General features: G+C 33.3%; 1 long non-coding RNA gene across 1 annotated transcript; it reads right to left on the bottom strand.

The window, feature by feature from the left end:
• Nucleotides 1-805: 805 nt before the first annotated feature.
• LOC145141022 (uncharacterized) lies at nucleotides 806-1740 on the bottom strand. Its single transcript, XR_013722404.1, has 2 exons — nucleotides 1338-1740; nucleotides 806-1199 (listed from the first exon to the last, which is right to left on the bottom strand). It is a non-coding gene; the product is annotated as an uncharacterized LOC145141022 (long non-coding RNA).
• Between the last annotated feature and the right edge of the window lie 13412 nt (nucleotides 1741-15152).

Here is a 15152-nt window from a genome sequence, read left to right as displayed (position 1 = left end):
GTGGAAATAAAATAACATTTCAAAAATCGTGTGCGACTATATATATAGATGTGTGAGACATGTTTTATGGTCAAATGCAAAACGTAAATACTAGAGTTTTTGTAAAAAATACAATACGTGACAATCATCAAAACACAATGCATATATGTTATATAATTAAAATTATATAAAAACACAACACTAATGTATAAATATTTATATATATGTCATGTAACATTTCCAAATACCAATTAATAGTATATATGAAAAATTTGGACACTTATTATGTATTAATTTTCAATTCTTTATATATCTCATAAATATACATTATATGTGTCAAATGAACAACAAATGTTAATTATAGTGTATATATGTTACATAATTATAATCCTTCTACATCATTAATATATACATGTTTTGTATATTTATCAAATATGACTTTAAAAATCAAGACTTAATAAACAAAATAATAATGATACGTTCTAAAATATGGATTTCGACATATATATATATATATATATATATATATATATATATATATATATATATATATATAAACTCATAACATATGTATATTCCTAAAGTTTTGGAAGGTATAAAGGACTTTTTTTTTCCCTAAAGTCTTGAATAAATACACATATGTTTACAATGAAGAAATCTATCTAGTACTTTTGTTTCCAACTTTTAACCACTCCATATCTCCATTCTCGACTTCTCGTCCACCCTCACCTCATACCCACTCTCACACAAGAAATTATATTGAAAAATGTTTAAATAGATTGAGTTTCATACATACATAGTACAATTCAAGGAGTGTAATACTTGGTATTATAACTTGCATTTTATTTGTACACAAAATACAATAATACACCAAATTACCAAATTGTACACAAAAATACACTTATACACCAAATTACCAATTTGTACACCACAAATCACGTTAAAATCAAATCAAATCTGAGAAGATCAGATTTTATATACACAATTCCAAGTTAAATGTGCAGAAAATCATTTTCTACAATACCGCACACAAAAGAAAAGGAAAACCATTCCTACATTCTTCTCTTCTTCGTTCTTCTGCCATAAACACACCATTGAGGTGTGTTCTTTTTTATCGATACCAAGATGGCAGTAGCCCAATTTTTGTGTTTCCTACCTTGATTATAAAACAATAGCAAACAAACACCCTTGAGATCATTGTGCTGATCTATCTTCCTTACCTACATTTAAAGATCAAACCCAAACACCCACTTAAGTCTATCGAATTCTGCCAAAACAAAAATAAAGAAGAAGAAGAAGAAGAAAGACTAAGGGAACTGTTGAAGCAGCCCCACCACCCTCTGAACCCATCCACTTACCTACCACCAACAGGAGCAAACCACCGCCGAAGGCTCGCTAGCTCCACTGTTGCTGCTCACGTCACTGATTGCTTTCTCCCATTGGAACCCTTCCTTCCCACTGGTTGAACCTTTGACACATCTCCCCTTCTCCGATCGAGCAAAACCTCCGAAAACCTCGCCTGCATCGAAGCTATTATTGCTTGCGACGCCTGGAATTTGCTCCCCGTAGCCGGACGAGAAGAGGGAAGCCTCGCTGCTTCACCCAAATTCCCCTTTAGCCTCGTTGAACCTCCGGAGACTCCTTCCTCTTCGCGACTCAACCGACGAAATCGTGCCTGCGAGACTTCCCGTTTCCTTCTCGCCGTCACATCTGCTTCGTCGCCTTCGTTCCATCTGCTGGAAGCTTTCGTGCATTCCTTTATTTGCCCGATCAAAACAAGAGACGGGAAATTAAAAATCCCTAACCCCTTTTGACTTCGACAAAATGACAAAATTACCCTCACTATTAAAACTTTATTCAAAATTAGTCCCAATCCATAAATAATGATCCTATTTATTCAAAAACAATCCATACTTTGATAATTATCAACCAAAATAGTCCCATTTATTCAATAAGTTACATACCAGCCCCTATAGTTTGTTCAAGTTACCAAATCAGTCATATTTTGGTTTATTAAATTACCAAACAACCCCCAATAGTTTATCTTTGTTACGAAACGGTCCAAAGAGTATTTCATAGTCAAAGAATTGTGGATTTTCGGTTCACACAACATGTTTCTCAAAAGAATTTGAATTCAAACAACTCGAACTCACGCTTCAAGGGTGAGTACTTCTGGTTCCTTTTGAATATTTTAATTATTTCGGGGAGGGGGGGGGGGGGAATACATGTGACTGTATATTTTGTTTATACAAATATATTATCCCTTATGCAAAAATAAAATAAATCTAGTTTATCAAAATGTTATTTAAAAATTTAACATAATGTTACAAATAACTAGTATAAATTTTTCTTATACATATTTTGGAATTTTTATCATGAAATAACCAGTCCACACGACAAATGTTACATGATACAAAAATATATGATTTTTATGTGACATTGTATATTATGACAAACATTTTATAACACTTTGTAGTATTTCAAGGATTCAAACTATTACTATTCATGTATATTAATATGTTTAAATGCATAAAGTTTATTCATGTACATATGTTCATTACTTTGAAACATACATCTTTATAAAAGCAAGTACATTACACTTTTACATACATACCATGCGTACTTGGCTTTTATAAACTCTATACAATGAAATTCATTATGGCTAGTGACTTAATCACAATTAAGTTAGGGTTGAGAGCTATTCATAAACTTTTTAGTTAAGGGCTTTTTAGTGAGACGTTATTCATTCGTTGAGTTTAAACACTTAGCATACCCACACTACTATAACCATTAATCTTCAGAGCGAGATACATATGTATAGATCTATACGGAGTTGACATCCCCACCTGCGGTTGCTAGTTACAACATCGACTGATCAATCGAAGCGGGTGATAAGTGTCTACAATCGTTAGTGCAACGACCAATGAAGCATTGTAGCAAGGTACACTCAAGTCATATAACTCAGTTATATGACTCACTATAAACATTAACTTGAATATATATATATATATATATATATATATATATATATATATATATATATATATATATATATATATATATATCTTACTACCACTCATAAACTTGGTTCGTTTAAAAACCTGTTTAAGCATGAAATTACTTATACCAAGACACTGTTTGAATTTTTCAAAGGTTATTTACATATGGTTTACTTATAAAGAAAATACTTTTTGAAACGCTTTTAAAAGTATCATTAGTGTTGCTAGCAGAAAACCTGTGACTCTCACCAATCTTGTGTTGACCCTCAAAAATACATGTATTCTTAGGAAATCACTAAACAGACATTCAAGACGGATTGGATTACAGATGAGCTAGTTTACTTGTTGTTGTATTATATGCCTATCTGTTAAGGCAAATCATGTATTATTATTACTAGTAAAAACCTTGTATTCATATATCAAGATGGAGCATGAATGCTATATTGTTTATTGCTGTACTTGTGTTATATATTCAGTTTACCTGTGATCCATGAACTTAGTCGCACAACCCGGCATGTTCCGCCGCCTCGGTCGGGGGTGTGACAATGTAATTCCTTGATAATGAGATCCTAAACCACTTTTGTTTAACTTGGCATGTTTGACCCCATTTATGCCTTAGGTCTCTCATGCTTAGGTGACCTTTATCAGACAAAATTCTCGATCATGTCATCCTTCTTGAAACTACTTGTGGTATCGACATTATATTAGTGGTAAGGTGACTCATATCCCACTAGCAAATCCAAAAATCACCTAACCATCATAAGTCAAATCCAAGTGTTTAGGTGACCCATCGCCCACAAAGACTATACAAATGACGAGTGAGTGATCTGCAAAAAAGGACGACATTGACTTGCATTTTTAAGAAAATGTTTTATATATGTTTTACAAATATAGTTATAAAAACATGATCTCATGAATATTACTTGTATAAGGTTCTTTTAGGTTCCAAATAACACTTTATTTTATTTACCATTTGTTGTGATCATTTATAAACTGAAATATGATATTTAAAGTTTAGTCATAGAGCGTTGTAAGAACCTGTTATAGTCTTTTAAAAAAATTTCATATTATATTTAAGAATTGGAGCTTTGGATGAGTTCTAAAATCAAAATTTTAAATCTCCTTTCAATAATAAAATTTTATGAATTTATGAATTTTTAGAATAAAACTCATTTTATTCGATAAACTCATATTATACATCTTGTGATAAAAAGTTATATTTTGATAAATCAAAACTTTGGTGATGATAATTATGTTTTAAATATCATTGGTCATGCATAAAACATAATATTAACATGTCGCGTTAAGTTTGAAAAACTAATATCATATATTAAGTTTGCAAAACTAATATCATATATTAAGTTTTAACGTAAAAGTAATACCTAGTATTATAATTCGAAGTTACAACGTTATAAACCAGATTTTAGTCTTTTTAATAAATATATTATTTATTATAAATGAAATGGAGTTTCGATAAAGTTTAAACACTTTTTAAACCATTTTAAATATTTTAAAGTTGACTATTTAAAAGTTTTACTATAAAACTACTTTTAACAAAAACTCGATTTTACCCATGTTAAAAAACATTTTAATAAATAGTCATTTATAAACATCTTATATTATATTTTAAATATTTATTTTACAAACTCCAAGTGATTTTATTTTATGATAAAAATTTATTTTACATGTAAAAACCACTTTCATACATAAAAAATAACATACAACAACATAAAATAAACATGACAAACATGCCTTAAAATGTGTATAAACCAAACTATAGCTAAAAATAATTTTTGTGAGCGCGTCCATTCCTAAGGGACATATGAGACACTTCTAAAGGGTCTTCAAGATACCACTTGCCAAAACAACTCTTGAATGCAAAATGACTTCAAAGCTCTATGTGTTTTGTAGAGGTTATTGCACTAAAACCATTAAGATTATAATTAAGCCTGAAACTAAGAGTTGAAGCTCATGGTTGGATTATAATCTCAAGTGGTTAAGTCATCTTCAAAATGGTAATTTATTCAACTTGCTACATTTAAAAAAAAGAACACAAATAGTCTAACTAATTTATTACAACAAATAAACAAATGAAAAAATTACATTTGTCTATTACATCTTATGAATAAATAAAGAACAACTAACAACAACAAAAAGAGACTTGTTTATACGCAAAAACATATCAAATATAATAACAAACACTTTGTTTACTAATACAACTTTATACAATTAAAATTCATGAAAAAGTTGGTTGTAAAAAAATAACAATTATAAAAAACAACAAGTTGCAAAAGAAAATAAATTTGGTGATTTATTTGCCAAAAGAAATCCAAACATATTTTCCAAAACCAAAGTTTATAAAAAACTTAAATAAATCTTTCTAAATGTGTATAAGAGGTTTTGATACCATTGATGAGTTTTGATAATTAAAATCGATATTTTTTATAAAACAATGTTAAGAACGGCAAACATAAGACTTTAAAATTAATTAGTTTATTTTTAGATCATTTTAACAATAGTATCAAGAGGATCCAAATACATGAACTAGAAAGAGGATAAAAACCATAGGAAGTTAAAGACACAACCTTTGAAGCATTTGATTCTGCTTGATTTGGGGAGTTGATGAAGATAGCAAAAACTCAAGAAAATATTTTCTCTACAATGTATGCACCATTAATAATAAGACACTTGGAATGCTAGTTCCCATATTGTATGAAGTACTTCTTAAGCCTTTAAGTTATTATCTCAAATAAGCACTAAAGGAGAAGCACTTTTAAGCACCAAAACTTGCAAAAACTTCAAAAGAAAAAGCAAGAGGAAAGCATTGAGAAACATGTTACCGTTTTGGGAGAGGGAAGAAGAAAGTAGAAAAGATGAGCCATAATGAACATAATGACTTTTGGAGAGAGAGAAGTTACCCCTTATTATAATATAAATTAATTGTTGGATTAGGTGTGTAAGACAATAACTAAATTGGTATATACTTGAATTAAAAGCAAAATCCTTTTTTGGTTGCCATCAAAACTAGTAATTAACATAATGACTTTTGGAGAAAGAGAGAAGTTGGTTTATTGGTTTATTATATGATTAATAAATAGCAATAAAAATTTATTAATATATTTTGAGATTAATATACTAATTAGAAATAGTATTTAATTAATAATTAATCAGAAATTAATTGGAATTAATTTTGGGATTAATTGGATTGATTAAAAGTACAAGGACTAAAGTTGTAATTGATTAATTGTTGAACAAGAGAAGGATTCTGGAAGGTTTCTAGGGTTGGATGAAATTTGGTTTAATCCTTAGGGTTTCTAGATTATTGTATTTGGATAATATGGATAATAAAGAAACTATATAAAGTCAGGATTTGAAATAATATTATTTTATTTCAAATTAGGATAATATAGGTTTTCCTATCAGCTATAAATAGTACACTTGGCCTATGATTTTTGGCCACTCTAATTCTAAGATGTATATAAAAAAATCTCATCCCCTCTCCTTTCTCCTCAATTGTTCTAATTGCTAGGGTTTTGATACAAACCATCAGAGACATTAGATTTCTGGTGCTTGCTTTCTAAGAGCTTCTTGAAGAAGGAATTAATTGATTATTTACAATAATAATCAAAAGGTATGTAAACCCTAATCCATTGTAATTTTTTATTATAGTAGGGTTTGTTTAAGGTTCTCGATGTTCATAGATTGTTGTTATCAATAGAGAAAACTTAGATCCAAATAGGTTGCATGTGAACTTAAGAATTATGTTTTTCCATCATATGTTTTAATTATAACCTAGAAAACCCATCAGTGGTATCAAATCCATAGTTTTCAATTGATTATGCATAATGTTGAATAGATCAAATTATGGTTTATAGAAATTAAACCCTAAGGGATGAAATTTCAAAAATGGCTAGGGTTCTTGAAACCCTAGCCTCCACCCCTTAAATTTCAAAAATTGCCAGGGTAAGATAGGGTTTATCTATTTTTCTTAATTATTGTTTTAAAAAGCCATAAAATAGAATAATTAAAATTCGATAAACCATACCCTAATTTTCGAAAATTAGATAGGGTATTGGATTAGGATTAAATTTGAATTATTTGATTAATTGTTTAATAGTAAATAATTATTTAATCCATAAATGATTTAAATTAATTTAATTAATAGTTAATTAAATGATAAAGATTAAATCATAATTGGTTTAAATTTAATTAAATTAAAAAGTTTAATTTAGATAATTAAAATTTTAAACCTTGTATTTTGAAATGTTTTAAAATATGTGACAACCCGAACATTTTTCCATTTCCGTTATCCAAATTTCGTTAATAAAAATATTCGGATTTTTATTGAGTCCCGTCGAATTCCTTTGGCTTGGAAAGTCATTTTGTTATAGAACTGAGCTTCATATATGAATCGGGACCAAAACTACGCGAAATTTCAAGTTTTCCATCGATCAAAACAACCATTCTTGGCCTGACTTAGGTTCACGGCCGTACACCCGTGTACGACCGTACACTCGTTTACGGCCAATGTCGGGTGGACCCCACCACCGACCACCAAAACCCCTATAAATAGGAGACTATACCCCTCATTTACACTTTTCTGGCCGAACACCCTCTACTTCTCTCTCTAGACTCTCGACCGTACACCCCTAAAGCACCTTTATTTTTCCGTAAAACATCGAAAAACACCATTGGGGGTTCATTTCGGAGCATCTAGGACACGTTTTTCATCAATTCCAGCACTCTTGTTCTTGAGTGTATGGCCGTACACCTTCAAGATCGTTGACCGTACACTCATCCACGACCGTACACCTTCAAAGGCCGTACACCCTTCAACAGGCAGTCTACGGCCAAACATGGTTCACGACCGTACACTCCCTTTCACGGCCGAACACACTCCCTGAGTGGTATTTAGACTGAAAACCCGCTTTCCTCAATTCAATCAAGTCTCGGTAACAATCCTTAACCGAAAGCAAGTGTTTTCCAACACTTTATTTAACGAAATCGCTAATTTAGATACATATATGTATTTAATTGTTATTAGGATTCCGTTAAGTGCCACGTACAACAACTCGAGGGTCTTCGTATCCAGTTCATTGATTCGATGCTTGCACACAATTAACGGTGAGTTCATACCCCTATATTTCGAAAGCTGTACCAAATATAATTTGGTTTATTATATTTTTCCTAATCATTAGTATACATTGAACACAAAACTTACTAAACATGATCAACATAGTTACTACTAGACTTGAAATCATTTTACAAAATATGTTAAGATACAAATGTTACAAGTACAGCTTTCGAAACAAAGGAAACAAACTTATGAATTATGAAATGAAAGGTACTATTTCATAGGGATTCATGTTTATAAAAAAAAGGGTTTTCATAGTATTATTCGTGGATTCGTTGAGAGAACTACAATGTGAGACGCCTTATAACTAGAGTCTCCTGGAGGGAGAGCGTGAGTTTGTGTATAGATCTATACGGGACTGACAATCCCACACCCTGACTATTAGCGACAGTCGACCAGGGGTGACAAATGTCTGTTCAGTTTTCAACGTCCGAAGTACGTCGTTTTGGTATTCGTCCATCAGTATAGTTATAAGAATCCACAGGTGAAACAACGACTCGTTCACGTAATAATATACCTAACAGACAGTCAACATGGTTAGTAACTATGTGATGAATTAGTATGTACATTAGGGTAATATGAAATTAACATCCGACTTGCAGTGGGATGTATGATCTCTGCCTCATTTCCTGTTCCTTGTTTGGTTGTGAGCTTAGGGCAGAATCACCCAATCAACTGTTTGTTCGATCTAGATTTCTATAACTCGTATGTACTAGGTGATCACATGAGGGTACTAATAACACTTTCAGTATACAGAACAACACGTTTTCAACTAGTTTTATTTATGTAATAAGACTACTATACATTACTGGTGGTAGCCAGGGTTTCGTACAAAGGTTTTCATACAAGGGTTATCATACAAAGGTTTTCAAACAGAACAAAGCTTAAACAACATAAGTATGGTAAATACTTGTACTTTATGACTTTGGAACAGATAATTCAATAACTTACACTTAGGGAAAATATAGGATTTTCCAGGATAAACATCAGTACTTTACAAACAGATGGTTTATTATTCCACTAACAAATATTCATTATTAATTCCATGACTCCTTAGTTTATGCATCCGGGTTACATATGAAGAATATCCGATAGACTGTGGAATGTGTGGTTTCCGCCTCATTCCCTGTTCCTTGTTTGGTTGTGGGTTTAGGGCAGATTCACACAATTAACAGTCCATTCGATATTGGTTTATACGTAACTAGTATGAACTAAGTAGTTATAGAAGGAATGGGTTTAATCATGCTTTTCATAAGAAAATATTGGATTTTCTTGAGGAACAACATCAACAGATATCAAAGGAACAATACAGTTAACTTTGTAAGTATCTAGTGAATACTTCAGGATTATGTACATGAGGATCCGACAACCATTGGATTGTGTGGCCTCCGCCTCATTTCCTGTTCCTTGTTTGGTTGTGGGCTTGGGGCAGAACCACACAATCGATTGTTTGTTCGATCTAGATTGTATATGATTTGTATACACTAAGTACTCACAGTAGGAACTGGTAAGAATCATTTTCACTTAAGGTTTATACATTCATTACATCAGAAAATATAAGGTTTTCTGGAGAAACATAACGCACTTTTCAAAAGAACAAAGAACGGTTTTTCAAAAACAAAATGCTTATGAACTCACCAGCTTTATGTTGACACTCTTTCAAAACCTACTTGTATTCTCAGGACATTAGTAGACTGGTACACGCACCGGGTTCAAGAAGACGGAGCATTGTAGCTTCAAATCATGTATGATTCAAATGTAATGTAAATACTATACTATTAGTACAATGGTTGTTGTTGCTTTGATTGCTATTATTCAATTGTTGTGATACTATACATGACGTCCTCCGCCCCCGAACGTTTCCGCCGTTTCAGTTTGGGGGTGTGACAAAATACAACTTATATATATATATATATATATATATATATATATATATAATTAAAATTTAATTACTATATGTATAAGAATAAGTTAGTCGGATCACTAATATGCCTCATTTTACGAAGCCATACTATAAGTGGGTGGTATAAGGAAGCGGCCTATAAAATGACCGTCAGTGGGTGTCCACCCTCACCCACTACTCCATTGTATGGTGGAGCGTCGTTTGCAGAACGGGTTCGATAGGACATGACCTCATTAAAAGTATAATGATACAAAAGTACTAGAACTTGTTAAAAAAATTCCACTCTAGTTACTTTAGGAAAAATGTGAAAAGTATGCTAATCCATGTAAATGCACATCATGCTTTATATGTCGTTAGTGGACTGTGTGTTTAGCTGACACATTAATAGGACTTTATAGAAAAGTAATGGGCATCTTGAAAATTATCATTGTTAATGGATCGTATGTGGTTAACTGACGCATTAATTAGAGATGATAAATGATATCGAGGTTGCCAATCGTGTTTGCATGTTTATTGACATCTTTTTTGTAATCCTCAGAATCCCAGTCACAAATAGAAGAACATAATCTGAGATTAAACATGTCATTGATAAGATTCAATGAATCTCAAAAGATCTAGGAATTTCGTAGATTGAAATTAGTGAATTGTTTTACCTACCTTCATAACGTCCCAATAAGATTAGGATATCCCTCTTCTTAGTTGTGAATTCTTATATTGGATCCTAGCCTTGAATATTTGTTATGGATCAAAATATAAAGGAATTTATGTCAACTAACTAAAACTTTTCTTCTTCTATAGATGTCTACTTCCAGTGGTGATGCTATTGCTGCTTAAACCTCAAGCAACAAAAAAAACTTCACTCTAATATCAATCCTCTCCAAAGAGAAATTAGTTGGTCCAAACTACATGGACTGGATGTGAAATCCCAAAATGAATCTTCAATGTGAGGGCAAAGAATATGTCCTCAATAAACCTCTACATGAAATCGATGAGTCAACTACTACTCTAGAAGAGTTTGCCACCTACAAGAAACACTTTGACAACGCAACAAAGGTCGCTTGCATAATGGTTGCAACCATGGTACCTGAGTTGCAAAAGTTCTATGATAACTATTGGCCATACGAGATGTGAAAGGATCTTGCAGAAAAGTTTCACAAGAAAGCACGTCAAGAAAGGTATCATGTCGTCAAGGAGTTAATGGCTTGCAAGTTGAGGGAGGGAGAGTCTGTCTACAACCACATGCAGAGAATGCAGAGATACATGGAGCGTTTCAAAAAACTCAATGTGTCTTTGGACAAGGAGTTAGCCATAAACATGGTCCTAAACTCCTTGCCTCCCAGTTATGATTAGTTTATCTTAACTTATCATTTGAACAACACAGAGACCACATTGACCGAACTTCCCAACTTGTTGCAGAAAACTGAATCTGGGATGAGAAAAAATAAAGTCCCTTTTTCTAAAAGTGCTCCCGTCCTTTCCATTAGGCAAAATAGAAGAAAAAAGAGGAAGGCTAATCCTCAATCAAACTGGAAAGGCAAGGCCCGTGCTGTATCGTCTAGCAGTGGGTCAAAGGCAAATCCCAATTTAGATATTCCTGTTATTAGTGACCCTAAAGAGGCCACTTTCTACTACTGTAATGAAAAAGGGCATTGGAAAGAAGTTGCATTGTTCAGACAAGGTTTTCGATATTCTTTTGATGATATGAATGGTTCGATTTTAGCTTATAAAAATGGTGTTTTTATGTTTAAAGCTTTACCTTGTAATCTGCGTGTGAAACTCTGATTTGTGTTCATAGCTTAGGCAATAATGTAGTTCACATTGATTCATGTAACGGTGTAGACAAATCATGCTTGTGGCATTGTGAACTTGGATACATTAACTAGAAATGCGTCACCCAACTCCAAAAACGATGGAGTGTTGAAATCATTTCACTTAAGGTTAGATGATGAATGCGAGTCGTGTCTTTTGGGTAAGATGAAAAAAATCACCTTTCACCGGGTCTTGTGAAAGAGGTGAACGTTTGTTGGATCTTATACACATATGTTTGTAGATCCTTCAGATCTACCATAAGGGATGCCAATCGATTCTACGTGACATTTAAGGATGATTATAGAATATATGGATATATCTACTTAATCAAACATTTGAAAAGTTCAAAGAGTGTAAAGACGAAATCGAGAATCAATTCAGTTAGAAGATAAAGATGCTCCGATCAGACAGAGGCGGAAAGTATCTTAGCATCGAGTTCCACGACTATCTTAAGGAATGTGGAATAGGTTCACAATTGACTCCTCCTAGGACACCACAACTTAATGGCATGACTGAGAGGTGTAATCGAACCTTGTTAGACATGGTTCGTTTCATGATGAGTCGAACTTCCCATCTTATTTCTTTCTGGGGGTATTTGTTAGAGACAGCCGCCCATATCCTTAATCTTGTACCTACTAAGAAAGTTGCCAAAACACATCACGAGATATAGAAAGGGAAAGTTCCCTCACTAGATCACATCAAGGTTTTGGGTTGTGAGGCTTTCTTTAGACGAGAGACTCATGAAAAGCTAGAAGAAAGAAGTGAGAGGTGTATTTTCATTGGTTACCCACATAAGTCTTTTGGACACTTGTTCGACAAACCTAGTGAGAACGTGGTCTTTGTAGCTCGAAGGGGAGTCTTTCGTGAGAGAGAACTCATATTCAAAGAGGTCAATGGGATTGCAATTAACCTTAAAGAGATTCAGGAGTCAACCAGCAAAGGAACCTTAGAAGACACTATCTCTCCACCAGAGGATGAGACTCCTGTTGAGAACATTGAAAAATAATGAACTCTTCGTCGATCCAGTAAGGTTAACATGTCACCTACGTTCTATGGTTTCCATATAATGTCAGATGGTGACACATTTATCAGTGATGGTATGCTGGTAAATTTAGATGAGCCAACTAACTACAAGGAATCGATAGCGATCCCTAAGGCTCCCAAGTTGAAAGAGGCAATGGATAGCGAGATCCATTCTATGCATGGCAACCAAGTTTGGAATTTGGTTGATCATGTACCAGGTCGAAAGACAGTTGGGTGCAAATAGATTATCAAGAAGAAGACCAACATGGATGGAAAGCTACACACTTTTAAGGAACGACTGGTTGTGAAGGGCTTTACTCAAACCCAAGGGATTAACTATGATGAGATGTTCTCCCCAGTGGCTAAGATAAAGTCTATCAGGATAATGATTGCCATAGCTGCCTTTCATGATTATGAAATTTAGTAGATGGATGTCAATACTGCTTTCCTCAATGGGAAGTTGGTTGAGGATGCTTACATGAGCCAACTAGAGGGTTTTGTACTTGTAAAGTTTCATAATAGAGTCTGTAAGCTTGAGAAATCCATTTATGGATTGAAACAAGCATCTAGCAGCTGGAATATTTGCTTCCATGAGAAAGTCAAAGAATTTGGTTTCTCTAGGAGCAAGGATGAGTCATGTGTATGTGAAAGATAGTAGGAGTATAGTAGCTTGCCTAGTATTGTATTTTGATGTCATACTCCTTATGGGAAACAACATTCTGAACTTGCAGGAAGTGAAATATTGGCTTGGGAAGTGTTTCACCATGAAGGATCTAGGGGAGGCAACCTATATTCTGAGGATAAGGATTTTGAGGGATATAAAGAAAAGACTTATTGGCCTTAGTCAGAGTACATATTTGGACAAGGTAAAAAAACGGTTTAGTATGGAAAACTCCAAGAATGGGCAACTACCCATTAATAGTACTGTTAAGTTAAGTAGGACTCAAAACCCTAATATAGATGAAGAGATAGCTGACATGAGTCGAGTCCTATATGCTTTGACTGTAGGTTCGATCATGTATGGGATGACTTGTACTTTCCCTGATGTGTCTTATGCTTTAAGCATGGTCAATCACTTTCAAGGAAATCCTAGCAGAGCTCATTGGACTACACTAAAGAATATTCTTAAGTATTTGCGAAGGACAAAGGAAATGATTCTAGTCAGTGGTGGTAGTGATACATTAAGAGGGAATGGATATAGTGATGCCAACTTTCAGACATATCGAGACAACTTCTATTCTCATTCGGGCTGGTTGTTTTTGTTAAATGGTGGAGCAGCTACTTGGAAGAGTTCTAAACAGGAAACGATGGTTGATTGTACTTGTGAATCAGAGTACATCGTAGATAGTGAGGCATCAAAGGAAGCGACTTAGTTAATGAACTTTATCAGTGATCTTGAGGTAGTCCTGACCATTCAAGAGCCATTGGAACGTTTATATGATAATGAAGGCGCGGTTGATTTGACCAAAGCACCCAAGGATCATGGTAGATCCAATCATATCGATAGAAAGTGCCATTAGATCAGACATAGGATTAAAGAAGGTAATCTCCTGTTGAAGATAGTATCCTCATAAGATAATCCTTCATAACCAGCATGCTAGGAGCATACGCTTAAGAGATGTTATTAGTTTTAGTAGTTAGTTGGTAGTTTGAAACTTGTAACAAAATAAATGTAATTGATTTTGGTGATTAAATAATAGAGACTATTTATGAGTACGGTTACTGACTTTGTTAACTTTTTATTCTTGTGTTTCTCTTTACATGTTTTACTTCCTTAATGACTTGATTATTCGAAACTCCACAGTCGCTCATACTTTTGGAAGTAAGTAGTAAATCAAGACTATCATGAATTGAATTGTAGATTGTATATAGGAGTTAGACATTGCGATAAGATTTGCTACAATGTTCATGAGTAATTAGAAAATGAGATTTTGAGTATTGGGTAAACCCACGCTCAGAGAAGTACTTCATGGGTTATATCACGAGTAATTTCGAGACGATAATATATATTTTTTTTCTTAAAACGGAAGTAACGTGATGTTACGTAAACACATAAGTAACATGATGTTATAAAACATAGCGTCATGAATGATTTGGTGAGTAAAAGATACAAACATATAAGGTAAAGTTTATTCGTTCCTTTTTCCCTAACCGGAAAAACAATATCTTTGGCCCCCTCAGTGATTTGGTGTTGACATTATAGTGTTGGGCCTAGCTAGGACTGAAATGATGTGTTCAACTAATAGTCTAATGAGGTCATCACAAATCTAGAAATCGGGAAACATAATTTTATACAAAAGATTGA

This window comes from Lactuca virosa, chromosome 9 (assembly GCF_052849685.1).
Source record: "Lactuca virosa cultivar CGN04683 chromosome 9, Lactuca_virosa_CGN04683_v6, whole genome shotgun sequence".
Classification (NCBI taxonomy): domain Eukaryota; kingdom Viridiplantae; phylum Streptophyta; class Magnoliopsida; order Asterales; family Asteraceae; genus Lactuca; species Lactuca virosa.
This window is presented reverse-complemented; position numbering and strand designations above follow the sequence as displayed.